At 36.9% G+C, this 26,743-nt stretch overlaps 1 long non-coding RNA gene across 1 annotated transcript; it reads right to left on the reverse strand.

The window, feature by feature from the left end:
• Nucleotides 1-9,329: 9,329 nt before the first annotated feature.
• On the reverse strand, nucleotides 9,330-25,909 carry LOC128995009 (uncharacterized). Its single transcript, XR_008490944.1, has 3 exons — nucleotides 25,727-25,909; nucleotides 12,526-12,669; nucleotides 9,330-9,787 (listed from the first exon to the last, which is right to left on the reverse strand). It is a non-coding gene; the product is annotated as an uncharacterized LOC128995009 (long non-coding RNA).
• Nucleotides 25,910-26,743: the final 834 nt, after the last annotated feature.

Genomic DNA, 26,743 nt, shown 5'->3' on the forward strand with positions numbered 1-26,743 from the left:
GTAAGCTTGGAAATAGGTTGGCAACACTTAAAGATAATAATACTATGAGCAGCTGATTGACTATTATAACTACGATTTAACCTGTCATTTCGTGTTTATAGTTTCGGTATTTCTGAACTTTCTGGACTTTTCTTTTAAACGTTTTTAAAACGTTCCTACGATCTTAATAAACAAGAAAATACCTTTAAAGCATTTTTTTAGGCGCGGAAACCACTTCAAATTACAAAAACATACGGAACTATATTCTCAAAACGTGGAGCACATTTCTTGCCGAGGAAAAATAGCGGAGTGATACGGACCGCGGGTACTACTTTCTCTAGGGCACCATTTGTGTTGCCAGCTGAACCTAAAAACGTGTTGTATAGTGTTTGAAAGACTAATTATTCATATGCTTTATAGTGACTGTAGGAAAAATATAATGTGTAACACGAGTGAAAAAGGCCTTTGCTGCACTCGAGATCATTCCTCTCGTAAACATTGCTCTCGTGTGCAGCAAAGTGCCACTTTCACCACTAGTTACACAAATAACTATTTCGTATTAATTACAGCTGTTCATTAGTAAACACATTATACACACAATCGTTTTCAGATTTAGTTCGTTTGCAGTTTCGATAACTAGAGTGGAGTGATTGATTACATTATCTTTGAGTTGACTCTTTTGAGTCATAATCGGAAATTATGACTGTTATTCGTTTTGAAATAACGCCTGTAATACTTTACAATTGCTCGAATTCGAGCAACAGGTGCTCTAGTATTCATGTATTACGCGTTTTTCACAAAGGCCATTCAACTTACAGTTCTTGGACCAGAAGAAAAATTAGAAAGAAGCTCTCTGTGTTACTGTTTACACACGCCTCTATGTGGAGTCTGTGACTTTATTTATCTCGTTAGCTTAATACTTATGCCACAATTTTATGAAATATTTGAATATAAGTAATTTTAACCTGGCCTGGATCCATTTCCATAAAGAAATATTTCGACGAAAACAAATAATGGCACAAAGGTATACTCAAGTATTCCGTTTTTACAATCTGGGAAACGAATTTCTCACACGACTGTGTACCCAAAATTCCCTGAAGGCCTTATTCAACCAAACGTACTAGTGATCGTGATGAGGAAAATTCTCGGGTACCTAGCCATAGTATGAACGAATAATATACTAATTTGAATATTACTTCATCTATGGCTACCTATAGTTCACTAACGCAGATTTTCCAGACTTGTGTATGGACTCACTCACCTTTTATTTGCAAATTAGCTGTTGTCGTAAATAAAAAAAATAATAGTGCTGCACCCTGTTGGTAAACCTATTAACTTTTGAATGAAACTATTGAACATCACAGAATCAAATTGTTTAGCTGAACCAGCTGTTTTAATTACATTTAATATAAGTACTCATAAGGCGAACTAATGGGAAACTCTAGAGCCACTGGGGAGGAGCCCTTTTGACGGATCTGCACCAAACTTCACCCAAACCATCCTTGAATAATGTTTAATACTGCCTGAAAGTTTCATTGCAATCTGTCGAGCGGTTTTGGAGTCCATAACGTTCAAATATATATATATACTAGCTGTACCCGCGGGCTTCGCCCCGTTTAACTTCATAAGTATTCGCATGGCTCATTCACGTCCTGGTTGAAGTTCGTTCGCTACGCTCACTCACCTTTTGGTTGGAAATTAGTTGTCATAAATTAAAAAAAAATAATAGCGCTGCACCCTGTTGGTAATCCTTGTAACTTTTATGCTATTGAACATCATAGAACAGAACCAACTTGTTTAATTGAAACAGCTGTTAAGATTAATTAATTCCTTTTAAATATGAAAAATCATAAGATTAACATGGGGAACTACAGAGCCACTGAGGCGGAGCCCGAAAGGGTTTTTGAGATAAGAATATGCTTTAATGTTAATCGGGAATGTGAGCTATCATCATGCCAAATTTCAGCCCAATCCGTCCAGTAGTTTATGCGTGATTGAGCAACAAACATACACACAAACTTACAAACTTTCAGATTTATAATATTAGTGAGATATACAGGGTGAGTTTTAATTGTCCCCCCCCCAACTTTTTTCTACATTTTTTCAAATATCAATCCCAGACCACTTCCAAACATTGTTGGGTAGTAAGTACTTCATTTTGACGAGGTGGTCATTTCCGGCCGCCATCTTGGATCCGCCATATTGGATGCAAAATTTTTTTTTCAAATGTAAAGGTGGGGTTGTGACCCATTATTTCGAACTAAACTTTTACTCTAATTACAATGCCGCAAACCGTTTTTAAAAATCTTGATTCATTCTAAAGTTATGAGGGCTTTTTAAAACTTTATTTTTAGCCCATTTTAACATTGTGCATTTACAAACTATGACCATAATCTCAAAATAGTGCTAGATAAAGATAAGTATACACTACCAGTAATTGTCGACCTATTTTCACTTGGTTATGATTGATGTATTTTTTCGGCCGCCATCTTGGATCCGCCATTTTGAAATGTGATAAATTATTTTAAATATGAAGGGGGTGTTGTGACCCATCATTTCGAACTACTTTTTTAAGCTGAACTTAATTCCATGATCCGTTTTTCAATTTCATTTTTTGATTTTGAAATATTGACATTTTTAACAAAAAAATTGCAATATTTCATAAACAAAACTTGATAACAAATCATGGATTGCGGCATTGAGTTTAGCTTAAAAAAGTAATTCGAAATGATGGGTCACAACACCCCCTTCATATTTAAAATAATTTATCACATTTCAAAATGGTGGATCCAAGATGGCGGCCGAAAAAAATACATCAATCATAACCAAGTGAAAATAGGTCGACAATTACTGGTAGTGTATACTTATCTTTATCTAGCACTATTTTGAGATTATGGTCTTAGTTTGTAAATGCACAGTGTTAAAATGGGCTAAAAATAAAGTTTTAAAAAGCCCTCATAACTTTAGAATGAATCAAGATTTTTAAAAACGGTTTGCGGCATTGTAATTAGAGTAAAAATTTAATTCGAAATAATGGGTCACAACCCCACCTTTACATTTGAAAAAAAATTTTGCATCCAATATGGCGGATCCAAGATGGCGGCCGGAAATGACCACCTCGTCAAAATGAAGTACTTACTACCCAACAATGTTTGGAAGTGGTCTGGGATTGATATTTGAAAAAATGTAGAAAAAAGTTTGGGGGGGGGACAATTAAAACTCACCCTGTATATATATATATAGGTCTATACAAACTTCCTCTTTTATCAATGTAGATGTGAGTGAAAATTTTGAAACGTACGTTTTCAGGAAAAGCACTTTAAAAATTTCTTGATCAATTTTTTGAAACTTTTATTATTTTACCGAATTTCCTTATAGGGAAGTAACTATTACCGTAGGTCTCATGGTAAGACCTAGGCCCGGGACCGATTTGCTTATTAATTTTGATGTCCCCAGAGGCCAAAAACACCATTTGTTCAATTTTTTATATATGTATATCTAGGGGGTATATATATATATATATGTGCGTCCGTCCGGAAACTAACTTGAGTAATTTTTGTCCGATTTTGATAAAATTCGGTTTTAAGGTGTAAGGCCGGATAAACTTGAATGAGTTCGCGTACCAGCATGATCGGACCATGGGAACGGGGTTTTATGGGGTAAAAATAAGTTACTCTTTAAACACAAAATTTATCAATTTGTCTCCAGACCTTTATAAAGAGCTTAAAAAAACAAATAATTTAGTATACCAAAGTGTTTTTTGTACAGTGATTGGTTACGGAGAAAATTCAAAAAATTGTTAATTTAAAATTCCCATGTTATTTTTATGGAGAATATTGTAAAATGTTGTAGTTGGCATGTTTATGGATATATTTTGATCAAACTTGGTGAATTTATTTATTTCAAACTAAGCTATTGATATAAAAAACATACTTTATTAGTTTCCCTGTAGCAGCTAACCTAGGTACTCGTTAAACATGATTGTTAATTTAATAGATTAATTGAAAATCAATCCAGGCAAATGGAAATTTGCTTAGTCGGCAGGTTTGCTGCAGCGGGGGTATTTTTTTTATTTCATTAAAATTTGAAGTTTACTCAAATGGCCATGGCAGCGCAATATCTTTCGTAACTTTTCATTAATAGAGCATCTTTGATGGAAAAACACAAAATTTTATCATGACCATCTTGGACATAAAACTGAATATTAAAAATGGTCAATATTATTGTTATAACTATTTTTTGCTATAAATTCATTTACTTTTAGGGCCATTATACAATAAACAGCTCACTAAGGTTTTGGTTTATTTGGTCTTTCTAAAAAAAAATAAAAAAAATAAAGAAATAAAAAAAAAGCCAATAACATTTTTTTAAGTTTGTATAACTTAGAAAAAACTTACCTGAGATCCAAAAAATCGTTATGTTTCTATAGAGGTGTGCTTCTTTTGTGTATAAAATATTTAAATAAATATGATGATATTTTAATTTTAGAAATTTATATTATAGAAATCATAAACGCAATGGTCAGGGACAAGCGGTACGGTCGTGAATTGTCTGGAATAATCTAAATCTCTCCAAACAATCCTTCAATTATACTGTTAGTTATAATAACTAGGTGGCGTTAGCAGAGGCATCCACAAAATTGAGCAGAGTCATCAAGGGCTCATATTATATTGTTTTTGTCATACTGCAGTAAAAACAGTTGTTTTTAATGCATGCCTTGCTGGTCTAAAGTAGCATTTTTACTCTTTAGGGAGTAAAAATCGTTTTTAGCCTAAATGGAGTAAAAATCAGCTGTTGTCAACTCAGTTGTAAATTTCTATTACAAACGATTGCATGTATCGAAATATGTATCGATTCGTGCTTTATAACCATTTTGACCTACAGTCTACAGTCTCTTTCCCATAGCATTTTGGCATTGCAGATACATTGATCCATTCCCACATTCAACACTGCTCGCCTCTTTACTACTTCCTTCACCACCCCCTACGTCGTGGACCTGTTTCCCTCTCTTCCCAATCCCATAGCATTTTAGATACGTTAATCTAATTGCCACAAACATTGCCCACACTCTGCACTGCTAGCCTTTACTACTTCTTTCGCCATTTTCTATGTCGTGGGCATGCTTCCATCCCTTCTCATAACATTTCAGCATTGCAGATACATTAATATAACTGCTACAAATGGTTTCCAGTTCCCACACTCCACACCTTACTACTTCCTTCAATCCTTCACCTCTTCTTACGTTGTGGACTTGTTTCCCTATCTTCCCATAGAATTTTAAGATTGTAGATACCTTAATCTAATTAATCGTTATAAACAGTTCCCATACCCCGAACAGCTCGCCTTTACTACTTCCTTCACCACTTCCTACGTCACGGACCTGTTTCCTTCCCTTCCCATAGCATTTTAGGATTGCAAATACCTTAATCTAAAGGTCATAAACAGATCCCATACCCCGAACAGCTCGCTTTTACTACTTCCTTCACCACTTCATACGTCGCGGACCAGTTTCCTTCCCTTCCAATAGCATTTTTAGGATTGCAGATACCTTAATATAATCGTCATAAACAGTTCCCACACTCCGGACAGCTCGCCTTGACTACTTCCTTCACCACTTCCTATACATCGCGGACCTGTTTTCCTCCCTTCCCATAGAATTTTAGGAATGCAGATACCTAAATCTAATCGTCATAAACAGTTTCCAGACTCCAGACTGCTCACCATTACTACTTCCTTCACCACTTCCTACGTCACGGACCTCAAGCTAGTGTCGTCATTTGATTATATTTACCATTCATACCGTTTCTGTTCTAATATCTGTGGATTTGCTATCAGCTATTTCTTTATCTACTGCATTCAAAAGTCAACAGCTGATCATATGTTTTTGTTTATGTGTCAAATACATCTATATTTATACTAGCTGTACCCGCGGGCTTTGCCCCGTTTAACTTCATAAGTATTCGCATGCCTCAATCACGTCCTGGTTGAAGTTCGTTCGCTACGCTCACTCACCTCTAGGTTGGAGCTCGTTCGCTGCGCTCACTTGCCTTCAGGTTGAAGTTCGTTCGCTACGCTCACTCACCTTTTGGTTGAAAATTAGCTGTTGTCATAAATATAAAAAAAATAAAGTGCTGCAACAGGGTGCTTGAACTTCGTTCGCTACGCTCACTCACCTTTAAGTTGGAGCTCGTTCGCTGCGCTCACTTGCCTCCGGGTTGAAGTTCGTTCGCTTTGCTCACTCACCTTTTGGTTTAAAATTAGCTGTTGTCAAATATTAAAAAAAAATAATAGTGCTGCACTCTGTTGGTAATCCTTGTAACTTTAATGCTATTGAACATCATAGAACAGAACCAACTTGTTTAATTGAAACAGCTGTTATGAAAAATCATAAGGTTAACATGGTAAACTCCAGAGCCTCTGGGGCGGAGCCCGAGAGTCCGATCAGAATAAAAACTATTTAGTTTTCCTATTTAATGCCCAAAGAATCAGTATACCGAATTTCAGCCTCCTAGGTAAATGGGAAGTGGGAGAATTAGTGATGAGTGAGTGAGTGAGTGAGTCAGTCAGTGAGGGCTTTGCCTTTTATATATTTAGAAAAGGCAAAGCCCTCACTGACTGACTGACTCACTCACTCACCACTAATTCTCTTACTTCCCGTTTACCTAGGAGGCTGAAATTTGGTACACTGATTCTTTAGGCATTAAATAGGAAAACTAAGCTGTTTTTATTCTGATCTGACTCTCGGGCTCCGCCCCAGTGGCTCTGGAGTTTCCCATGTTAACCTTATGAGTACTCATATTTAAATGGAATTAATGAATCTTAACAGCTGTTTCAATTAAACAAGTTGGTTCTGTTCTATGATGTTCAATAGCATTAAAGTTACAAGGATTACCAACAGGGTGCAGCACTATATTATCTCTTTTACATTAATGACAACAGCTAATTTGCAACCAAAAGGTGAGTGAGCGTAGCGAACGAACTTCAACCTGGAGGCGAGTTACCGTAGCGAACGAGCTAACCTGAAGGCAAGTGAGCGCAGTGAACGAGCTCCAACCTTAAAGTGAGTGAGCGTAGCGAACGAACTTCAACCAGGACGTGATTGAGCCATGCGAACGAGCTCATCTTGAAAATTAAGAAGTTAAACGGGGCTAAGCCTGCGGGTACAGCTAGTCGAACTATATAACACAACTGGAACACCGGGTAGATAGGAGATTTGGGATAAAAAGCGCGCCGTTTCAGCAACCTTCCCCCACCACAAAGGGGGACTCGACGCAGATATGTCAGTTCCTCAAGCCGTGCACGCGGTTGTTAATAACCTCCTGGCCGTGCATACAATAGGTTGACTGCAATTAAAGTTATAAATTCGGAATCTGTATTAACTGAAGAATCTGGCAGGGCGTAGCCCAAGGGAAATATGAAAATTAAATTAAATTATATAATATTGCATTGTCATCCATTTGTGAGCTATGTTTCAAGTTTCAAGTCTCTAGCTCTTCGGGAACTTAGTATAAAATTGATTGCAAAATTTGTACAGGACTAGAAAGCGAGCTAATAAAAACGTTTTAATTCAAAATTGTGATTTATTGAATTTGTCAAAATAAAGTACAGCATTTGTAATGGATTTTTCTGATTTTAAAATTGATTTTCTTCTGCATCGTGTCATGTTTTGCAATATAATGTTCTATTACCAAATCAGTGGAAAATCCTAATCTTATGGAGTTAACTTATATCTATTGTATGGGTTGGTTTCTGCCTTTTTTACCACTTCTTGGAGATTGTACGTACCTAGGTGATATTCTTTGGCTATTGCATCTGTAGACGAAACTTGGATTGGTGTAATTATTACAACGGAAAAGAGCGAGAAATCCTGGACAATTTGATATAGGCTAAAAATAAAACTGAATTAACACTGTGCTACATTTCTTGAGCAATCATTGATATAGGTAACCGATTTGCAAACAATGGAAACATAGAAAAAGTCATAGAACACATCCAGGTAAAAGAAATAGAAATATTTTTTTACACTAAAAACATTAAAAAAAACAAGATCAGCTTTTTGAAAAAAGACAAGATATTTACAAAAGATTTTGATATCTAACTGTTGTGTAGATCGTAAGTATTTCCATAATCTTTGAGTCGCCTGCAATGCTCCGCAATTGCTCGAATTCGAGCAACAGGTACACTAGTAATATTATTATTATGATTCTCATTATAGATGTTTGCATTTGTTTTTGTTCTGCCACACTGTTCAATGCAAACACAAGAGATGTCTATTAAAATAAGTATTAAGAATGATTGAGATTTGCCTGTATATTCCAACCATGGTAAGTGAGTGTAACTTATTCAGTTATAGGCTAGTTTGACTAGCCAGAAAACCGGGCTGACACTAACAATGACAGGTTTTTATTTTCCTGACCCTATTTTCACAAGGTCAGTTTGTGTGGTATATTTTCCAGGGTGGCTCTTTCAGTGACATATCCATATCCATGTTAATCAGACACACAAAAAAAACATTGAAAATCTTCAAAAATATTGTTCAAAATGGCTCTTCATGCTGGAAATATGTAAACACCTACACCTTACCTACCCTTTAGGTTTTCACCCTACTAGATTTGCTGCTACGGGGAAGGTAAAAAGTGTTTTTTGACCATGCGTCAATAGTATAAGATGAAATAAATAAATTAGCCAAATTTTATCAACATATATCTACAAACAAAACAAGTAAACTACAACAGTTTTAATTTTCTCCATTAGAATAACAAGGGAATTTTAAATTAAAATATTTTTGAATTTTTTCCGTGACCGTTAGGCATAGCTCTACAAAACGGTTAAAAAATAAATTGCAAACTTTTTGTTTTGAGAATAAAAAATAGGTGAAACCAATTTTTACCCCATAAACCCCTGTTCCCATTGTCCGATTATGCTTGTTCGCGAACTCGTTTGAATAAATGTAGGTTTACACGTTTCTACCAAGTTTCATCAAAATCGGACCATTTTTGCTCGAGTTATCACCCTAACAGACACATATATACAAATATATATTATTCTTGAGGAGATCTTGATAGAGTTTATGATAAATGAAACATGCAACATTGCAAATTTTCTTTTAATACAAATGTTTTCAAGCAAAGAGAAATTAATGAAAAATGTAAAAATGAACAAAATAAATAAATATGAACTGTTTTTTCATAAATATATATATATATGAATTTTAACGGATGGTGTTTTTGACCTCTAGGGCCCTCAAAACGAAAAATTAAATCGGTCCCGGGTCCAGGTCTTACTATTAGTACTACAGTAAATGGGAAATTCGCTAACAACATTTCATTTCATATAATTTTATTCATTTCAGTACATCAATACAGGAGAAGCGATCTACACTATATAAAGTTGAAAATGATTAATTTACAACTTATCAAAATATAAGAAGGTTTCAACTGACTTATACGATCCCCGCCTATAGAACAGGCACCCTGCTAGTTAAATATCAAGATATCTCTTTTCACCCAAGACAAGGTCAGTTAGTGAAAGTAATCATTTTAACAAACATACTAAAAAAACAGTATTTTTTTACCAGGCAGAAGTACAAACAAATATTAAAAATTTAAGAAAACATTTTCATAAAAACAATAAAATGATCTTAGTTTAATAATCTAAATGAGAAAAAGAATTAAATAAAAGTATACTGATATTCCAAATAAATATTAAACTAATCAACATAATGAATCTAAACTGATTTGTCTCCACTTCTTCAGCCTCCTCTCCCCCAACCACCATGCCTCCATCGCCTTCTACCCTGTCATCAGGCCTGGAAAACAGAACAAAAATTAATACAAAAAACTGTATTCTGAACAAGTTTAGTCTTTTTATGCATACTTTTATTATTATTTCATGTGCTCAGTGGCGTACTGAGGGGGGGGGGGCGGTTCGCACCAGGCCCCACACCAACATAGGTCTCCAAATATCAGGGCCGTATTCCCCTAACGGCGGACACTGTGATTTCCGAGGGCTTCGGCCTGGGAAGGGGACTCACTTGCGGCCTCAAAAGAATGCTTTTTTTCTCTTGGAAAATAAATTTTCCCACAATCTGATAGAATTAGGGGGTACAATAATCCAAGTTTAACTTGTATTCTCATGATAGGCGAAAGCGTCTGCAAAGATTGCGTGATCAAAATTTACGACTACCAGCGATCGCGGGTGATAATCAGGCCTCGCAACCGCGAAAGATGTTCACGATTGCTCCGAGGATGCCCACGATTATAACCACTGGCGACTATGGAAGACGAAGATGATGACCCTGCAAACACGGAAGACGCTCACGATTTGGTCATTACCGAGGACAATATCGTTTAATTTTGCCACAAATGCAGTAGTCGTTTGTTTCAATATATAAGTGCAGACACCCATACAACCCATTTTGTATAGGACAAAATATAATGTACAGAGTGTGGCAAAATTATCTGATACGTTTTCTTCTCTTAGTAGTGCAAGTGTTTTTTAAAAGTGGCAATTCCGGTGTAGCTGTTCAGGGGTAGTCCCGTACACGTTTCAACAAAGTTTTGAAAAGTGTAAGGCTCACATTTACTACTGTGGGGGGGGGGTTAACATTCGTGAAGTGGCCCCCCACAGTTTTTCCGCTGTAGCTATACCGAATCCTTAGAGCACTAACGAAGCATTAATCATTGATACTAGTTTTATCGTTTGTGATTTCCTCGGGGGTGGGGGGGGGGGGGGGGCAACTTCACGGACCTCTCACTTCTTTCTTTGTGGTGCAGCAAGTCAAAGTCAAAGTGTCCAATTATTTGAAATATATACACCCGCCCACTGAGCTAGAAATATAACTGGAGCATTGGTGAAGGAATTACGTGTCGTCAGGCTGCTATGTTGCAACCGAGGGGATAAGTTCTTTGAATTTACTGAATTGGCAATTGAAATTCTCTAAAAGCGTTATTTGAGTGCACTGTACATCGCCTCTCCTGTGAAAATGCCACTATCGTATACGTCAATAAATATAGTCATTAAAATTAAAATATGTGGTTGATGAACGTCAAGCAAGCTTACGGGGTTCTCTAAATAAATAAATTATTCTCTTGTGATCATTAAACATGTATACATAATATACATCTCCCTCATCAATGATACGCATTCACAATCTCAGTCATAATATTGGTTACTACTTGTGCAAACTTCAAATTAATGACAGTAGTGAAGCCATAAGAATATAAATATCCTCCCAATATATATTATCGCAATGTGTTATTAATCTATGGATGGAGTGCCAATCTAGCACTAAGGGAGTGTTGTGTTGGTATTATTTTGTGAAAAAACAACAAAAAAACAGAGCAAGCAGAGCAGACTGCACCATCAGCTGATACTCGTGTCTGGAAGAAACGAAGAAAGAAACAAAATGTAAAGTAAACGTGTTGTACTCAGTACTCAACTAGTCATAACAATCGCTGAGAGCGAAGCTATTGTTATTGTTTGTAAAGCCGAGAGTCTTTTCTCTTACCCGAGACCGATGATTGGCTTATACCATACCTTTGACTGTTAATTGAGTTGATACAACAATTTCTGTGTCCAATAGTTAATGCTGATACTCAACTATCTCCGAGTCTCTGAAGACTCACTTTTGAAATTTGAGGACTGATTGTGGATAAGGCCGGGGCATAACTCAACCAGTAAGATTGATTTTCCGTTTTCATGAGCGACGCACGTATCAATCTGCGTTTCTGTGTTTTTTTTTACAAGGACTTTATAATCTCTCTTTTTCGTCCACATTATTGGGCTAAATAAAAATATGTGTTTCGGAACAAGTTGGCCTTAGTTACTAACAAGACTACAAGATCGTGCCACTCATCCTTCACTAATGTCTGGGTTAAAATACACACTTAGCGGCGTCTCCATCATAAAATAATTGATTGATTGAACGTTACTAAGGATGGTGGTAACAACAATTAAAATAAAGAATTGTATAGAAAATCTGTTTTTGACAAAATGCAATGATCTTGGTTTGTCACGTAATCTAGAAGTAAAATGTTGCAATGATTATTTCAACTATTGAATATATTGATCCATAGCTTAATAAACTGTCGTTAGAAAATATTTTGTATTAATTTTTTTTTAAATATAACTATGTTGTGACCATATTATTGAAATACACGCACATTGTAAACGATATCTCTTTAACGAACTCGGAAAAGAAAAACAAAATTTTTTTAATATATAAGATTGCTATTTGGTTTTGTATTAATTCATCTTTTTTACAATACATTTGAAAGCTAAATTTTAAATATTTTTTGAAACTGAATCCTTGATAATTATTAAAGAAATGGCTGTGAGCTGGGTAGGACATGTGTGGATCTTTATGAAATTTGAAAGTTATTGAATTGCATGTATTAGGCCTATTGTTATTGTTGTATTTTGAAATGTTTAATTACGGCTTGTCACTCTCAAACAGCAAATTGTTCTTGGACCTTTCCTCCACAAATATTTAACGATCTCTTGTCTTACATGACTAGATACACTATATGTTTCTAGGTTACTTACTTTTCTTCGGATATTGAGGTTGCATCTGCTGCAAACCGGAAATTTTGACCCTCCATTATATTCATAACACCACTGGCCATTTGAATTCTTGTACACATATCTGTTGCAGTGTGCAATGCCTGTCTGGCAATTACTGCATGTTTCCTGTGAAATAGAAGCTAAATTTATTAGTTTGGAAGTGGAGTGAAACATAATATAGTTGTAGATAAAATAATCACACAAAACATAGAACACGTGAAATTAGTTTTAAAAATAAATGAGTTTGAAAAAAGAAAAGTAATGTATCATTTAGTGATTTTGTTGCCCACAATTATACCACTTACTTTTAGATTATTAGGCTATATTTCAATTAAGTGTTCAGAGAAGCTGAGGCATTAATCCGGAGTCAAGGAATTGTTTTTCTGTTATAGTGACCGACTGTGAACTTAAATTATTTTGTTTAAGGCCTACAGCTAACATTATAATACTTGAACCAATACTGGTAAGAGTAAGGAACTTTTTAACTAACTTAATTATCGTGAAAAATGTAATTTTGGAAACTTACTTAAATACTTTTGATGTGTATTGGTACTCGTGAAACCAAAAATATTTGGAGAAATTTGAAATTAGTACTCAATATCATAGGGGGCTTGGTGGTTTTTTTATTTCAAAATAGAGGATTTTTTTATAGAAAAACGCCTCTAGGGAAAATGGTTCAACAGGTGGGTCAGCAATTATATTAAAACAAAATGCAGGTGTTCAGTTCAGAATTTGTGATTTGAAAAATTAATTATTAATTAATTAATACAATAAAAACTCGAAGGACCGAAAAAGAATTAAATACAAAAAAAACATTCACACCGGGTATATATCCTGAAATATCAAGGACTTTTCTGAAAGATCAGGGATATTCCTCAGGAGTTCTAACGACAAAAGATCTTCAGCTGTTGACCTATTTGAAGGTCAGGCATTAGTATGGTTCAGATCAACTAAAGGCAGAATCTTAGATTGGGATCAAATACGAAAAGAATTAAAAATTGTATTTCAGCCTCCGGACTATGATGAGAGACTTAAGAAAGAAATCGCCATGAGGACTCAAGGGAAATTTGAAAATATTGATATTTATTTGGCAATCATGGAAAATCTTTACGCTAGGCTTTCAACTCCTGTTTCGAAAGAAGAGAAATTGAGACAAATTAAGTGTAATTTAAACAGTCATTTGCAAGACAAGTTATGTATGTTCCCAGTGACGTCATTCGATCAACTCAAGAGATTTAGGGCGTAAAGCTGAACAGGGGAAACGACAATCTTCAAACGTTCAACCACCACCACATCCTCGTATGACAATGGAACCAGACTTAGCCTATAACAGACTAAATAGCAGACCAAATCTATTTCAACGACAGGGTAATACTTGGAATATGAAAAAAGATCAAGTTTCAGCGTTGAATAATGAGATAAGTAGAACTCCAACCAATAAATTTGTATCTAGTGACAAAAAGGTATCTCAGACAGTGAATAGTAGTGATGATACATCCCGACAGAAAAGATGTTGGAACTGTGGCAAGATAGGCCATACTCATGTTGACTGCAAACAGCAAAAATCTGGATTATTCTGTTACAAATGTAATTATAAGAACTATAATTGTCATAACTGTCCTCGCTGCAACAAAGTGTATCAACCAAAAAATGTGCAACAGAAATCAGAATTGTGAGTCATCTGTTTTCTAAGTCAAAAAGGGCTCACGAGGAAAAATCTGATTTTACACTATCTTACAGTAGGATAACTAAAGACACCCGTAAGGAAAAACATGACAAGAAACAAAAATCCAATAAAGTAAATCAGACAGATTTTTTGTTGCAACCAAATGTTACGGATAATAGGCCGTATGTTGTAGTAAATATTCTAGGTTACGGCATAAGCGCCCTTCTTGATTCAGGTGCGACTGGTTCGTTATTGGGAAAAGAAGGACTCTGGATTCTCGAAGAAGCAAATCTAAAACCCACTTCCGCTACTAATAATGTTATCTGAACGGCTGATAGAACAATTCATACAGTAACAGGCACTGTTGACCTGCCAATTAACTTAGAAGGAAAATTAAAATTGATCACAACTTTGATAGTACCGACTCTGCCAGACGCTTTGATTTTAGGAGTGAATTTTTGGAAAGAAATGGATATTATTCCTAGGTTACTAAATGGGACTTGGAACTTTGGTGAATTATCTGAAGAAAATCAAATCTGCGCATCAGTAGGAATTTCAGACCAACTAACTCAGGAACAGAAAAATCAAGTACAAGAAATACTAGATAAAATAAAGAAATATGATGGACTTGATGATGATAAAGGACATTTAAGGAAAACACATCTCTTGGAGCACAAGATTAACGTCAAAGACCCTGAACCATTTAAACTTAGACACTGCAGTCTTTCACCAGCAATGCAAGAAATTTTGAACAAAGAATTGGATAGGATGTTGGAAATGGGAATTGTACAGGAATCTTGCTCACCATACTCTTCACCCATTCTTCTTGTCAAGAAACCTTCAGGAGACTATCGACTATGTCTGGACAGTCGAATCCTCAACTCTAAAACAGTAAGAGACTCCTACCCACTACCGTTCATCACACACACTCTGGACAAATTAAGAGGTGCAAAATATATTTTATCTATTGATCTTCGTTCTGCATTTTGGTAAATCCCGTTAGAGGCCAGTAGTCGTGAAAAACTGCATTCACAGTACCAGGCCGAGGACTATTTGAATTTGTACGTAGGATTACATAACTCATTTCAGAGACTTATGGACCGTGTCATAGGACCTAAACTTGAGCCACATGTGTTTTGCTATCTTGATGATTGTATTTTAATTTCTACCGATTTTGATCAGCATATGAAACTTCTTGAAGATGTACTGAATAGAATACATGAAGCTGGACTTACTGTAAATGCTGATAATTGTGAAATATGCAAACCAGACCTTAAAAATTTAGGTTATGTTGTTGACTCTAGAGAACTTAAAGTAGATCCTGAGAAGGTAGAATGTATTGTAAACTATCCTAGACCTACTAATGTTAAAGAACTTGGAAGATTTATTGGTATGACATCTTGGTACCGAAGGTTTGTGAAGAATTTCTCTGGCAAAAGTTCAATTTTGACTGACCTCACAAGAAAGGGAAAGAAGTGGATATGGACTGAAGAATGTCAGACAAATTTCAAAGCTTTAAAAGAGGACTTAATTAAGGCTCCAATACTAACATGCCCAGATTTCAGCAAGGAATTTTCTTTACAAACAGATGCTTCAGGATACGGAATAGCTGCTGTTCTCACAAAATGTCATGAAGAAGGAGAAAAAGTAATAGCATATGCTTCCAGATCCTTGACAAAACAAGAAAAGAAATATTCAGCAGTAGAGAGAGAATGCTTGGCAGTTGTTTGGGGCATAGAAAAATTCCGCCCGTATTTAGAGGGATATACATTTAAAGTAATAACCGACCACCACTCATTGATCTGGTTAAACAAGCTTAAAGATCCAATTGGAAGATTAGCTTGTTGGGCTGTGCGCCTACAACAATATTCTTTCACAATAATTCATCGTAAAGGACTCTTGAACAACGTGCCCGATGCTTAATCACGTGCAGTTGAAGATGTTGCAGTTGAGTTTGACCTTGTTGAGTTTGACAACACTAATAACAACGATAATTGGTACAAAAATATATTTGAAAAAGTACAAAGACACCCTGCAGAATACCCGACCTGGAGGGTTGAGAAAAACAACCTCTATAAAGCAGTCAGATTTGACAACTCACAACCGCAAGAACAAGACATATGGCGCTTAGTTGTACCGTCAGATTTTAGACAAGATTTGTTAAGGAAATGTCATGATGATGTTACTTCGGGACACTTAGGAATTTTTAAGACCTACAGAAGACTAGCCTCAGAATATTTCTGGCCTAGTATGCAAATAGATGTTTGTAAATATGTAAGAGAATGTAATATTTGTCAATGTTACAAAACCTCACAACAAAAGCCTGCTGGATTGTTAGGGCATAGAACCGTGGAAAATCCATGGGAAGTTTTGACAATAGACTTAATGGGACCATTCCCCACTTCGTCTAATTGTAACAAATATCTACTGGTAGTAGCAGATGTATTTACAAAATGGGTTTGTGTTTCAGCATTGAGAGACGCGACAGCTAATGTAGTTGTCAAACATCTAGAACAAAATGTTTTCTGCAATATGGTGTACCTAAGACAATAATTTGTGATCAGGGTACTCAGCTAACTAGAAAGAAGTTTTTCTGTATGGCAAAGGAACATAACATTACACTTTGGTATTGTACACCTTATACACCTTGTGACAGGTAGCTGAATGAAACAACGAAAATGCGCTACGAATAAATAATTTATTATACTTAAGACAAAACAAATATGTAGCTCCCGACTTGCTGTATAGTCTATTTACGTTTAGTTTACAACATAAATAATTTATTGGGGAACATAGCCTCATGGGGAAAGGCGACGCGGAACTTTTCATGACCGACCGAATTGAATTTATAATTTAGACTAACTCAACTGAGTGCTCTCTGTCCATAGCCCAGAGTTGGGCGAGGAGGGGAACCAGCCAATCACGTTGCGGCTATGCCGCGTGACGTCAGTGCAAGCACTGGACAGTGCTGCCGCGTAACGATCACTCAGGGCGTTAGGCAAACTGTAGCTGCGCATTAACTGATTTCATCGAGCAACCTGTTGAGCTGTCTCAGCGAATTCCAGCCATGCGCGTAACACTTCGGAGAACATTGGCCTGGCCTAGCGCTGAGCCACGGCTGACGGAATATTCCATGGTGAGGCAACTGGCTGACGCAGAAAGTTGCGAGGTTAACAGTCCAATATTACAGACCCTCTTTTTATATTTGAAATAAAGCAAAGCTTTTGTGACGGTACTGACAGGGTTTCCTGAGGGTGTAGCAAAAACCTCCCCAACTGATATGTAATGGGTCCGGGAATTTTTGGGGCCGTCACAACCTCAAGCCAACCCAGTTGAAAGAATCAACCGTGTTCTAAAAACTATGATAGCTTGTTACGTAAAAGATAAACACCAATATTGGGACAAGTACTTACAAGAGTTTGTTTTCGCCCTACACACTGCCGTACATGAAAACACAGGATACTCCCCCTCTCAACTGTTTCTTAATCACAACATGGTTTGGAACAATATGAAACCTCTCGAAGATGATCAAGAAATGAATATAGGAGTTAGAAAAGAATATGTTTCTGAAAAGTCAAGACGCTTACAAGATCTTATTAGTTACGCCAGGGAAAATTTGAAGAAATCACACAAGAAGAATGAGACGTATTACAACTTGAGACATAGGAAGTTACTACTTAATGTAGGTGATCAAGTTAACCGTAAAAAATACGTCCTATCGGATGCTTCTAAAAGGTTTACTGGAAAGTTAGCACAAAAGTTTGTTGGTCCATTTAAGGTTAAGAGGAGAATTTCTGATAATGTCTATGAGTTAGAAGATGAAGAAGGAAACTCACAGGGCCGTTTGCATGTAAATGACTTAGAAACTTGGAGAAATTAAGTCAGAAAAAATGACAGGTCATTTTATTGAAGTAAGGGGGTATTTGTAACGTTTGGAAGTCAGAGAGTAGGCTGACACTTTCTGTTGTATTAAGTCTGTTCTTTAAGTTTTATTAAGATTTTATTAAGATTTATTTGTGTTTAAATATCTTTTGTTGACAGATGATTTTTGTAAACATGTTTTTGTAAACATTGGTTTAGTTTTGAAATAGAGTTTGTAGAAACGAGATGTGTGTTTAATATTCTTGGATTAGAAATAGAACATGGTGGCAGCTTAGTGGATTTTTATCGAACTGAAAGTCTAAAACCACGCATAATGTCAAGTAAGGGCAGAAAAAAACGAAATACTCGGAGGCAAAGGTATGAGGACAACGGCGAGGACGACACCCAAAGTAAACTCAACTATGTTTCAGAAAGGGACTCTAGAAAGACTAAAGATGAGTCACGAGGTTTTGCATTGGGACATACGAACCGAGAAAATAATGCAGTTATGTGTACTCCTACTCCGATGGTAAATATCACGTTACCAACTCCGGAAACGTTCTCTTTTACTCCGAATGAGTAGCATTCCTGGAGGAATCGCTTTCAAAGGTACAGACGGGGTTGCGGTCTGGATAGCACTTCCGACGCTCGGCAAATCGATGTACTTTTGTTTACAATGGGTAGTAGAAGTGAAGATATTTTCGATTCGTTTTCACCAAAACCTAATACTTATGACGAGGCTCTTCGGGCCTTTGATGAATACTTTGTGCCAAGACGGAATATAATTTATGAGAGATCAAAATTTTTGAGACACAAGCAAGGGAGTGATCCATCTGAAAAATTTATAACAGATTTGCATGGCCTTGCGAAAACGTGTGCATGGGGTGAACTAAACGATGAGATGATGCTTCTCGTCCTCATTATTGGTATGAAAGATGAGGCTCTTAAGTGATAGACTCCAGCTGGACTCTCAATTGACTCTGGAGAAAGCAATTAATACCTTGCGCCAACATGAGGAGCTAGAACGCCAAAAACGTGAACTCGCCAATGCTAATGTTTTTTTGGTAAATAAAACGTCAGTTCAAGTCGGTAAACCGAATCGGACTGAAGGAGTTTGTGACCAGAAATACATCGAGGATGCAGAAAATACAAAGAAGTGTAGGAAATGTGGTTATAATTGGCACGGATCACTGGCCGAATGTCCTGCTAGGAAAGCCAAATGTGACAAATGTTCCGAGATTGGACATTTTTTACGATGCTGTCCCTCCCGCAAAAAGTGGATGAGAAAAAACAAAAATGTCGTTAAAGAAATCGAACAGCAAGTTTCAGACTGTGGAGATCTACAGGTTCCTGAGATTTTCATTGGGAATATAGAAAACAATGACCGAGCCTGGGCCCAGGTGGTAAAAGCAAGCTGTGGAAACCAAGTGTTAGGGCTTATAAAATTTAAACTTGACACAGCCGCTGATGTAACCATGATTCCAGTAGGAGTTCTTGGTGATTTTATTAAGACTCTGCCTCTAGGAAAGTGCAAATCCCCTGTGTTCAGTGCAAAGAAGAAAGAACGAATCAATATTTTGGGAACTTTAAGACTAAAGCTTGAACATAAGGGTGTATCGGTTTATGATCATGCGTATATTTCTGAGGAGATCACTGTTCCACTTCTTAGCAGACGTTCCTGTGAAGAGATGAACCTGGCGAAGAGGATCTTTTCTGTAGATTCATCAGATATTGACTGGGTTACTAAGTACCCTAATTTATTTCAAGGATTGGGAAATATGAAAGGAGAGTACAAGATGGAAAATGAAGGAGAATGCAGTTCCTTATGCTATATCTACCCCCAGGGTTGTACCAATACCTTTAAAAAGCAAGGTGAAAGAGCAGTTAGACGATATGCTTGAGAAAGGAGTGATTGTCCCAGTTGAACACGCGACTGATTGGTGCGCACCAATGGTAGTTTGTGCAAAAAGAGAGGTGGGGTTACGATCTGCGTGGACCTATCCAAACTCAACAACAGTGTGAAACGTCGGTTTTATCCTATTCCAAAGATTGAACTTTCATTGTTCGAGATCGCGGGAGCCAAGTACTTCAGCAAGATCGATGCGAATTCCGGTTTTTGGCAACTGAACCTTGCAGAGGAGTCACAAGATTACACAACATTTATCACCCCTTTCGGGAAGTATAAATTCTGTAAGTTATCGCACATCGCACGCCACGCTGGTTTTACGTGATTTCTGTTTTCTTTCCAGCTTCTAAACGCTTAAGAATTTTCCATTGGAGTATTTTTTTATACATTCTGTACATCATTGGCTTTGTTCTGATATGCGTCTTTTCTCGATTCTTTTAAAAATAAACCAGTTATCGAATTTACAAAAAAAGGTACTTTTTTATTTATGAACGATATGGGAAATAAAATGTTTTAGCTTGGAAAGATACATTTTTTGGAATTTTTAAGAGTAGTTTGGTGAATATAATCGAAACCGTTTTTGAGCTGGAAAGCAAACGGAGTTAACACTTAAAAGCCCCATAACTCTCTTATTAGGGCACTTAAAAATTTCAGGTGACATTTTTTCTTACCCTTATAATGACCTTAACAATTATACTTTAAAAAATAATAGTATTTTATTTTCGATCAAACACCCTTAATGGAAATTTATGTCAATTGAATCAAAATTCACTTCGGTTAGGTTAGGTTAGTGAAAATTTTGTTAGTTAGTTAGTAGCTACAAACAAATTGAATTGTTTAAAGGGTTTTCCACCCGATGTACGCTGATCTGTGGATGGTGCTGTCTACTCCCACCTTGTTTTGTCGCTGCGCCAATGTTCCATAGGGCCCCGATAACGACATCTTACATGGGAGCTCAGCTTCGAAGCCATGACACCTGCGTTCTTCGCCTCGACTACTAAAAGGGAAGTGACCTACTTATGTCTTCTGTCCAAATTTCTAATTCTTCTTTGATAACTTATTTAGTCTAGGCCTAGTGAAGAAATTAAAGTTGAGAAAAATTACCTTAAAAGAGAGCTCTCAATCCCAAAGTCATGACAAATTAAATCAATGAACATTTTGATATTTTCGTAAAACCGTCAACCGACATTGTGTGAACCCCGGAAGGACTACAAAGTGCCATCGGACACTACCCACCTGCAGTGGAAATCTGTTTATTTTTTTGGATTCAAGAATTCCAAGTAGGGTATTTTATTTTATTTGAATTCTTTTGATTGTCTGTGCCATTTTGGCCAACCAAATCTGAAACTATTTTTGATCTTATGAAAATTGGTAGGCCTAGCTAGCCTAACCTGAAATTAAATCTGTTTTGAGAAATAACTCAAGTAAAGTAAAGTAATCCATTTTGATTTGTGCCTTAAATAATTAAATCAGTGCTTATTATTAATTTTAGAACTTGTTGATATTTAACTTAAAAATTGCTGATATTTAGACTTATTGATTTTAGAACTTGAAGTTGTTAGATTTTAAGTATTGTCTGAATTCATATTTGAAACATTGTCGATCAACACTGATAATTTGCAAATTTTGTAGGCTATGACTTGTCATTTTAATACTTGCTTTTATTAATTATTGTTGATTCATTTGATTTGAATTCAGTCAAATATCAATAAACTTGTGCTGATTTATTTTAACTTAGAATTTGAACTTAACTTGAAAAATCATGTAACATTGTTAATTGTTCTCCCTATTTGATTTTTGAGATTTTTTCTTAATTCATAGGCCTATAGGATTGTTTTATTTATCCAAAGGGATCAGTAGGTAATATTTTGTTTGATAAAGGGTAATTTGATTTCATTTTAAATAAATTGTTCTCTCTGTCACTTTGTCTATTTCATTTCATATGTCTACAACATATCGATGGCAGTAGATGAAGATAACCTGGAGTGTGCGAGCTGCGACATTATCGTTAAAGATAGCGAAAATGGACTATTTTGTGACGGGTTTTGCCGTAGATGGCACCATGCAAGGTGCATCAACATAAAAACCGACGAATATAAGAAAATTTGTGATTTGGGAGACAAGGTGTTGTGGATATGTGACGAGTGCTCGACCAGGCTAGGTAAGGTCAAAGCCGACATATTTAGCCTAGAAGATGAATACTTGAATACTTAGACTAACATAGACTCCTGGGACTACGAGGTAAAGGTGGTGAGTTCTGTGGTTGCCGACCATGATGGAGCAGTTCTCTTGAAGATCAAGGCTGATGAGGTAAGGTCAAATACTTCCTATGCAGATAAGAACGTAGCCACTAAGAGATTTATTGATAAGGATAACCTGCCTTTGCTCATAGACGAATTAAATATCGTGGACTGGAACTGTTTAGGCCTACAACTCACTACAGAGCCTAATACTGCATTCAGGTTATTTCTCGACTTGATCCAGGATAAGTTTGATGTAGTGTATCCGGGGAAAATCTATAAACTTGGTAGTAAAAAGACTAAATGTACAGCCATTGACAAATCCTGGTACTCCTCTGACCTTAGGAAATTGCGTTCCTTAGTGATCTTAGTGCACGATCATTACAAACTTGCTGTTGACCTAAATCAAAAAGTTAAATTCTTTGCTCTATATTCTAAACTAAAGAAAGACTACAGTGCTAAAGTTAAGGAAGCAAAGAAAGTCAGCAATGTAAACAAAATATTGAAGGCGTCCAATACTTGTAAGGCTGCATGGGATGTCGTGAATGAGCACAGGAGGTCCAGCCCTAGCCCTAAGATAACTGCGTCCCCTGATGTTTTTAATGACTATTTTGTCAGGATAGCTGATGATATCATCAACAACCTCTCCTTGTTACAGCATGAAGATCCGGTTGCTGCAGTCACTGATTATGCCACTAACCACACACTAACAAGTTGGACTGAGGTGAGTGAACGTTACATTATAAGTTTAGTGAAGGGCTTCAAAAACTCTGACAGCCAAGATGTAAAATGGTATCTCCTGTTCTATACTTAAAGGTATTATACATCTGATATGTACACCGCTAACTAAGCTAGTTAACTTGTGCTTACTAAAAGGGTCCTTTCCAGATGTCCTAAAAGTTGCTAGGACTATTCCAATCTTTAAAAAGGGAGATCCCTCAGATCCGTCTAACTACCGCCCCATATCTATCTTGCCGGTGTTCTCTAAGGTACTTGAGACTGTGATGAAGAGGCAGCTAATTAAATATTTTGAAGGTAACAACTTGCTTTCGGATGCCCAGCACGGATTCCGAAGTGGGCGCTCAACTACTACAGCCCTAATGAATCTGACTGACCTCATCTCAGATGCCTTTGAGTGCAATGACTCAGTCATGCTGAGGTTATGCGATCTGAGTAAGGCATTCGATGTTGTTTCCCACAACATCCTTTTAGGGAAACTGAAAAAATATGGTATTGGTGGTAGGCCTACAGTGTTGTGCTCTTTGCAGAATTATTTAGAAAATCGTAGGCAATTTGTATCAGTGAACGGAGTGTCCTCAAATGTCCAGGTTGTTCCCCATGGCGTTCCTCAAGGTTCGGTGTTAGGCCCTCTACTGTTTAGCATCATGATAAACGACCTTTGGCTAAACGGCTGCACCCTCCTCTTTGCAGACGACACCACTCTGGTGACTAGAGGGAAAGACATTAACCTGTTGAGGGATACAGCGGACGAGTTGTTTGTTGAGGCTAAGTCCTGGTTTGTTGCTAATCGCTTCAAAATAAATGAAGAAAAGACTCAATCTTTGATGTGCACCCTCAAGTCGAGGACTGATCATGAGGAAGCTGTGAAGTTGCTTGGGTTTTGGCTGGACTCTAGGCTAAACTGGTCTAACCACATTGATAAGGTATGCGTTAGGTTATCCAGAGTTCTCTATCTGCTAAGGAAACTCCGAGATGAAATCACTAAGACCTATCTGGTAACCATATACCATGCCTTATTTCATAGCCATTTGATGTACGGAATAGTGCTCTGGGGACACTCCCCTACATGCCATGAAATACTTCTGCTACAAAAAAAAGCTGTGAGGGTGATAACATCTAAAGGCCCAAGAGAACATTGCCGACCCATCTTCAAAGAATTGGGAATCCTCACAGTGGTGAGCCAGTACGTACTTAATAGTCTGGTCTTGCTAAAGGAAAACCTAAGTGATTTTGTGACCCGAGGTGATAGGCATGAGTATGGAATAAGAAGGGTCCATGACCTGGATATGCCTCGCTGCCGCTTGAGCCATACCTTAAGGAGATACCCCCGATCGGCTATCAAAATCTACAACTCCCTTCCAAACCACCTAAGGAACCTTGACGGTACAGCGTTTAAGTCCGAGCTGAAGAACTTGCTCACAAATAGGCCCCTGTATAGTCTTGACGAGTTGTCAAATGACCCTTTGATGCCAGGTTGAGAAATAGACACGCTTACCACAGCCTAAGTTTCAAGTTTTAAGTTTTTAAGTTTTATGATACTTTGTAAAACAAGTTTTGTATATAGTAATTTTGTAAATATTAGTATAACGACGCAATCTATCCGATATACTTTTCGGTCAAAGATTAAGACAACAAGTATTCAAGTAAGTAAGTAAGTAAGTAAGATCATCTATAAAATTAACATTGAAGTCATCAGCAATGAATGATATAATCCAAGTCAGCTCTAGAATATTTGACAGCACTTAAGTTTACGTCCTACGTACTCATTCCAATGAAGGTATTTCTTTAATAGGCCTACTTTCTTTCTTATTATTTGACGACCATACAAAGTAGGTATTTTAAGCCAAGTATGAATGGAGATGAGTGTAGGATGAGTGGAGCGATCCTGTAGTCTTGTTAGTGACTAAGACCGACATTCCTTAGACACAACTGTTAATTAATAGCCCAAACAGCTAATGGCAACTAAGGGACATACAGTTTATAGTGGAATCCGAACCACATTATTTAGTATAACTTAGGCCTACTATACAAATTGGTCTAATTATCAGGATAGTACTGGGGAGAGTCGTAGTAAGTATTCACTCGTGTGGACGTTCATCCACACCAGGGAGTGTTGAATCCACAGTGCATGCCTATAAATATCCACAATTCGTGACCTCCTAGTAGCTGGATTACAGGACAGCGCCACCCGTCCCAGTCATATTGATTATTTCATTTGATAAACTTAGGCCTAGGCCGGCTGCACTTTACTTTACGTCCTACACTCATTCGAATGAAACTATCGATTGTTCGATTGTTTCATTCGATATACCGTTTCGTTAGTTAGGCCTACGTTAGGTTAACCTTACCTAACTTACCAAACCATATATCGAATGATACAAACGATTAATCGATATATCGATCGATATTTTCATTCGAATGAGTAAAGTAAAGCCCCTAGGCCTAATATTAAGTTTGGTTAGTTAGGGTAAAACCTAACCTAACTAAAGGAATGAAATATTCAAAATACGGGTAAAGTTTCTTAACTGGGCTATGCTAATATAGATTGAAACTATCGATTCGATTAGTAAACCTTCATGCGATTTTTTTGCCATCAGCAAGTTTTGTTACATAAACAAATTCTTAAAGTTGACACTGGGTCAGTGGGAAAAAGAGACTATCCTAATAGCCTAGGGATAATGCCTATTCAAACATTTGCTACAATATTGTTTGATGATCCAGAATTAGCCTAGGAATAAGCTGTATCTTAGGTTCTTGTTGGTGACTTACCTAAGTTAGTGTCTGGTAGGACTAATGTTATGAAGTTATCATGTTGATTACGTTTTTTATCCTATAAAAATTAACTTATTTCACATTATTCCTTGAAAACTATTGTTTGTAACACTCGAGTCATCTATTTTCTTGTAAAAAAGTAAAGAAATAAAAAAGATAAATATTTACAATATAGGCTACTTAAAAGTTTATTACACTAGGTAGCCTGGCGACGTCGCCAGCGGCAGTAGCTGGCGACGCACTGGCCACCAAACCTATAACCAGTTGAGTAGCCAGTTGAGTAGCCAGAATTTTACCGCCTTGGCGCCGTTGTTGTGAGTGCTTGTCTTGCACTTGTACTTGTTATGAGCGGTGTTTACAGTGAATAATGAGTGATTATAAGTATCTTCTCCTTCTGTTACTTCTGAAGAAAAGGAGGCAAAGGAAGAGAAAAATGCACGTTCATCCAATGCTTAGTGCAAGAGAATCAAAAGGGTTATATTACACCCTTTTTGATGAGCTCTGTGCGGACAATACAAAATTTTTCAATTATTTTCGTATGTCACAATCCAGTTTCTTCGAGTTGTTAGGTCTCATAAAGGATGATATAACTGGAACTGATACTGCATTGAGAAGATGTATTCCTTTTTCTTATCTTTCTTTTGTTCTCCTTTCGGAGCTTCTTCTTTTTTCTTCCTATCTTCGATCCTAGTCCCTTCGACTGAATCAGATGTAGACATTCTGAAGTGAACAATTCAACAACAATTGAACAACACAAGAGAACTCAACACAACAGTGTGCAAGTACCCCGTGAACTGACCGAGTGGCGACGTGATCCTGGCGACCTAGTGTAATAAGCTCCATATGCTACAACGCAGCGTCGCCAATATGGGTAGCCAGTGGCTACCACAGTGGCGACGGGGCTCGGTAGCCAGTCGGTCGCCAAAGTGTGGCTGCGTCGCTGGCTACCCTCGTGTAATAACATCCATAAGAATCAATGCCCCATGACAAGCTGAGTAGCCAGTTTGGTCGCTG

Source organism: Macrosteles quadrilineatus, unplaced genomic scaffold (genome assembly GCF_028750875.1).
Source record: "Macrosteles quadrilineatus isolate MER2022 unplaced genomic scaffold, UCM_ALF_1.0 Scaffold_5__1_contigs__length_97177068, whole genome shotgun sequence".
NCBI classification, from domain to species: Eukaryota; Metazoa; Arthropoda; class Insecta; order Hemiptera; family Cicadellidae; genus Macrosteles; species Macrosteles quadrilineatus.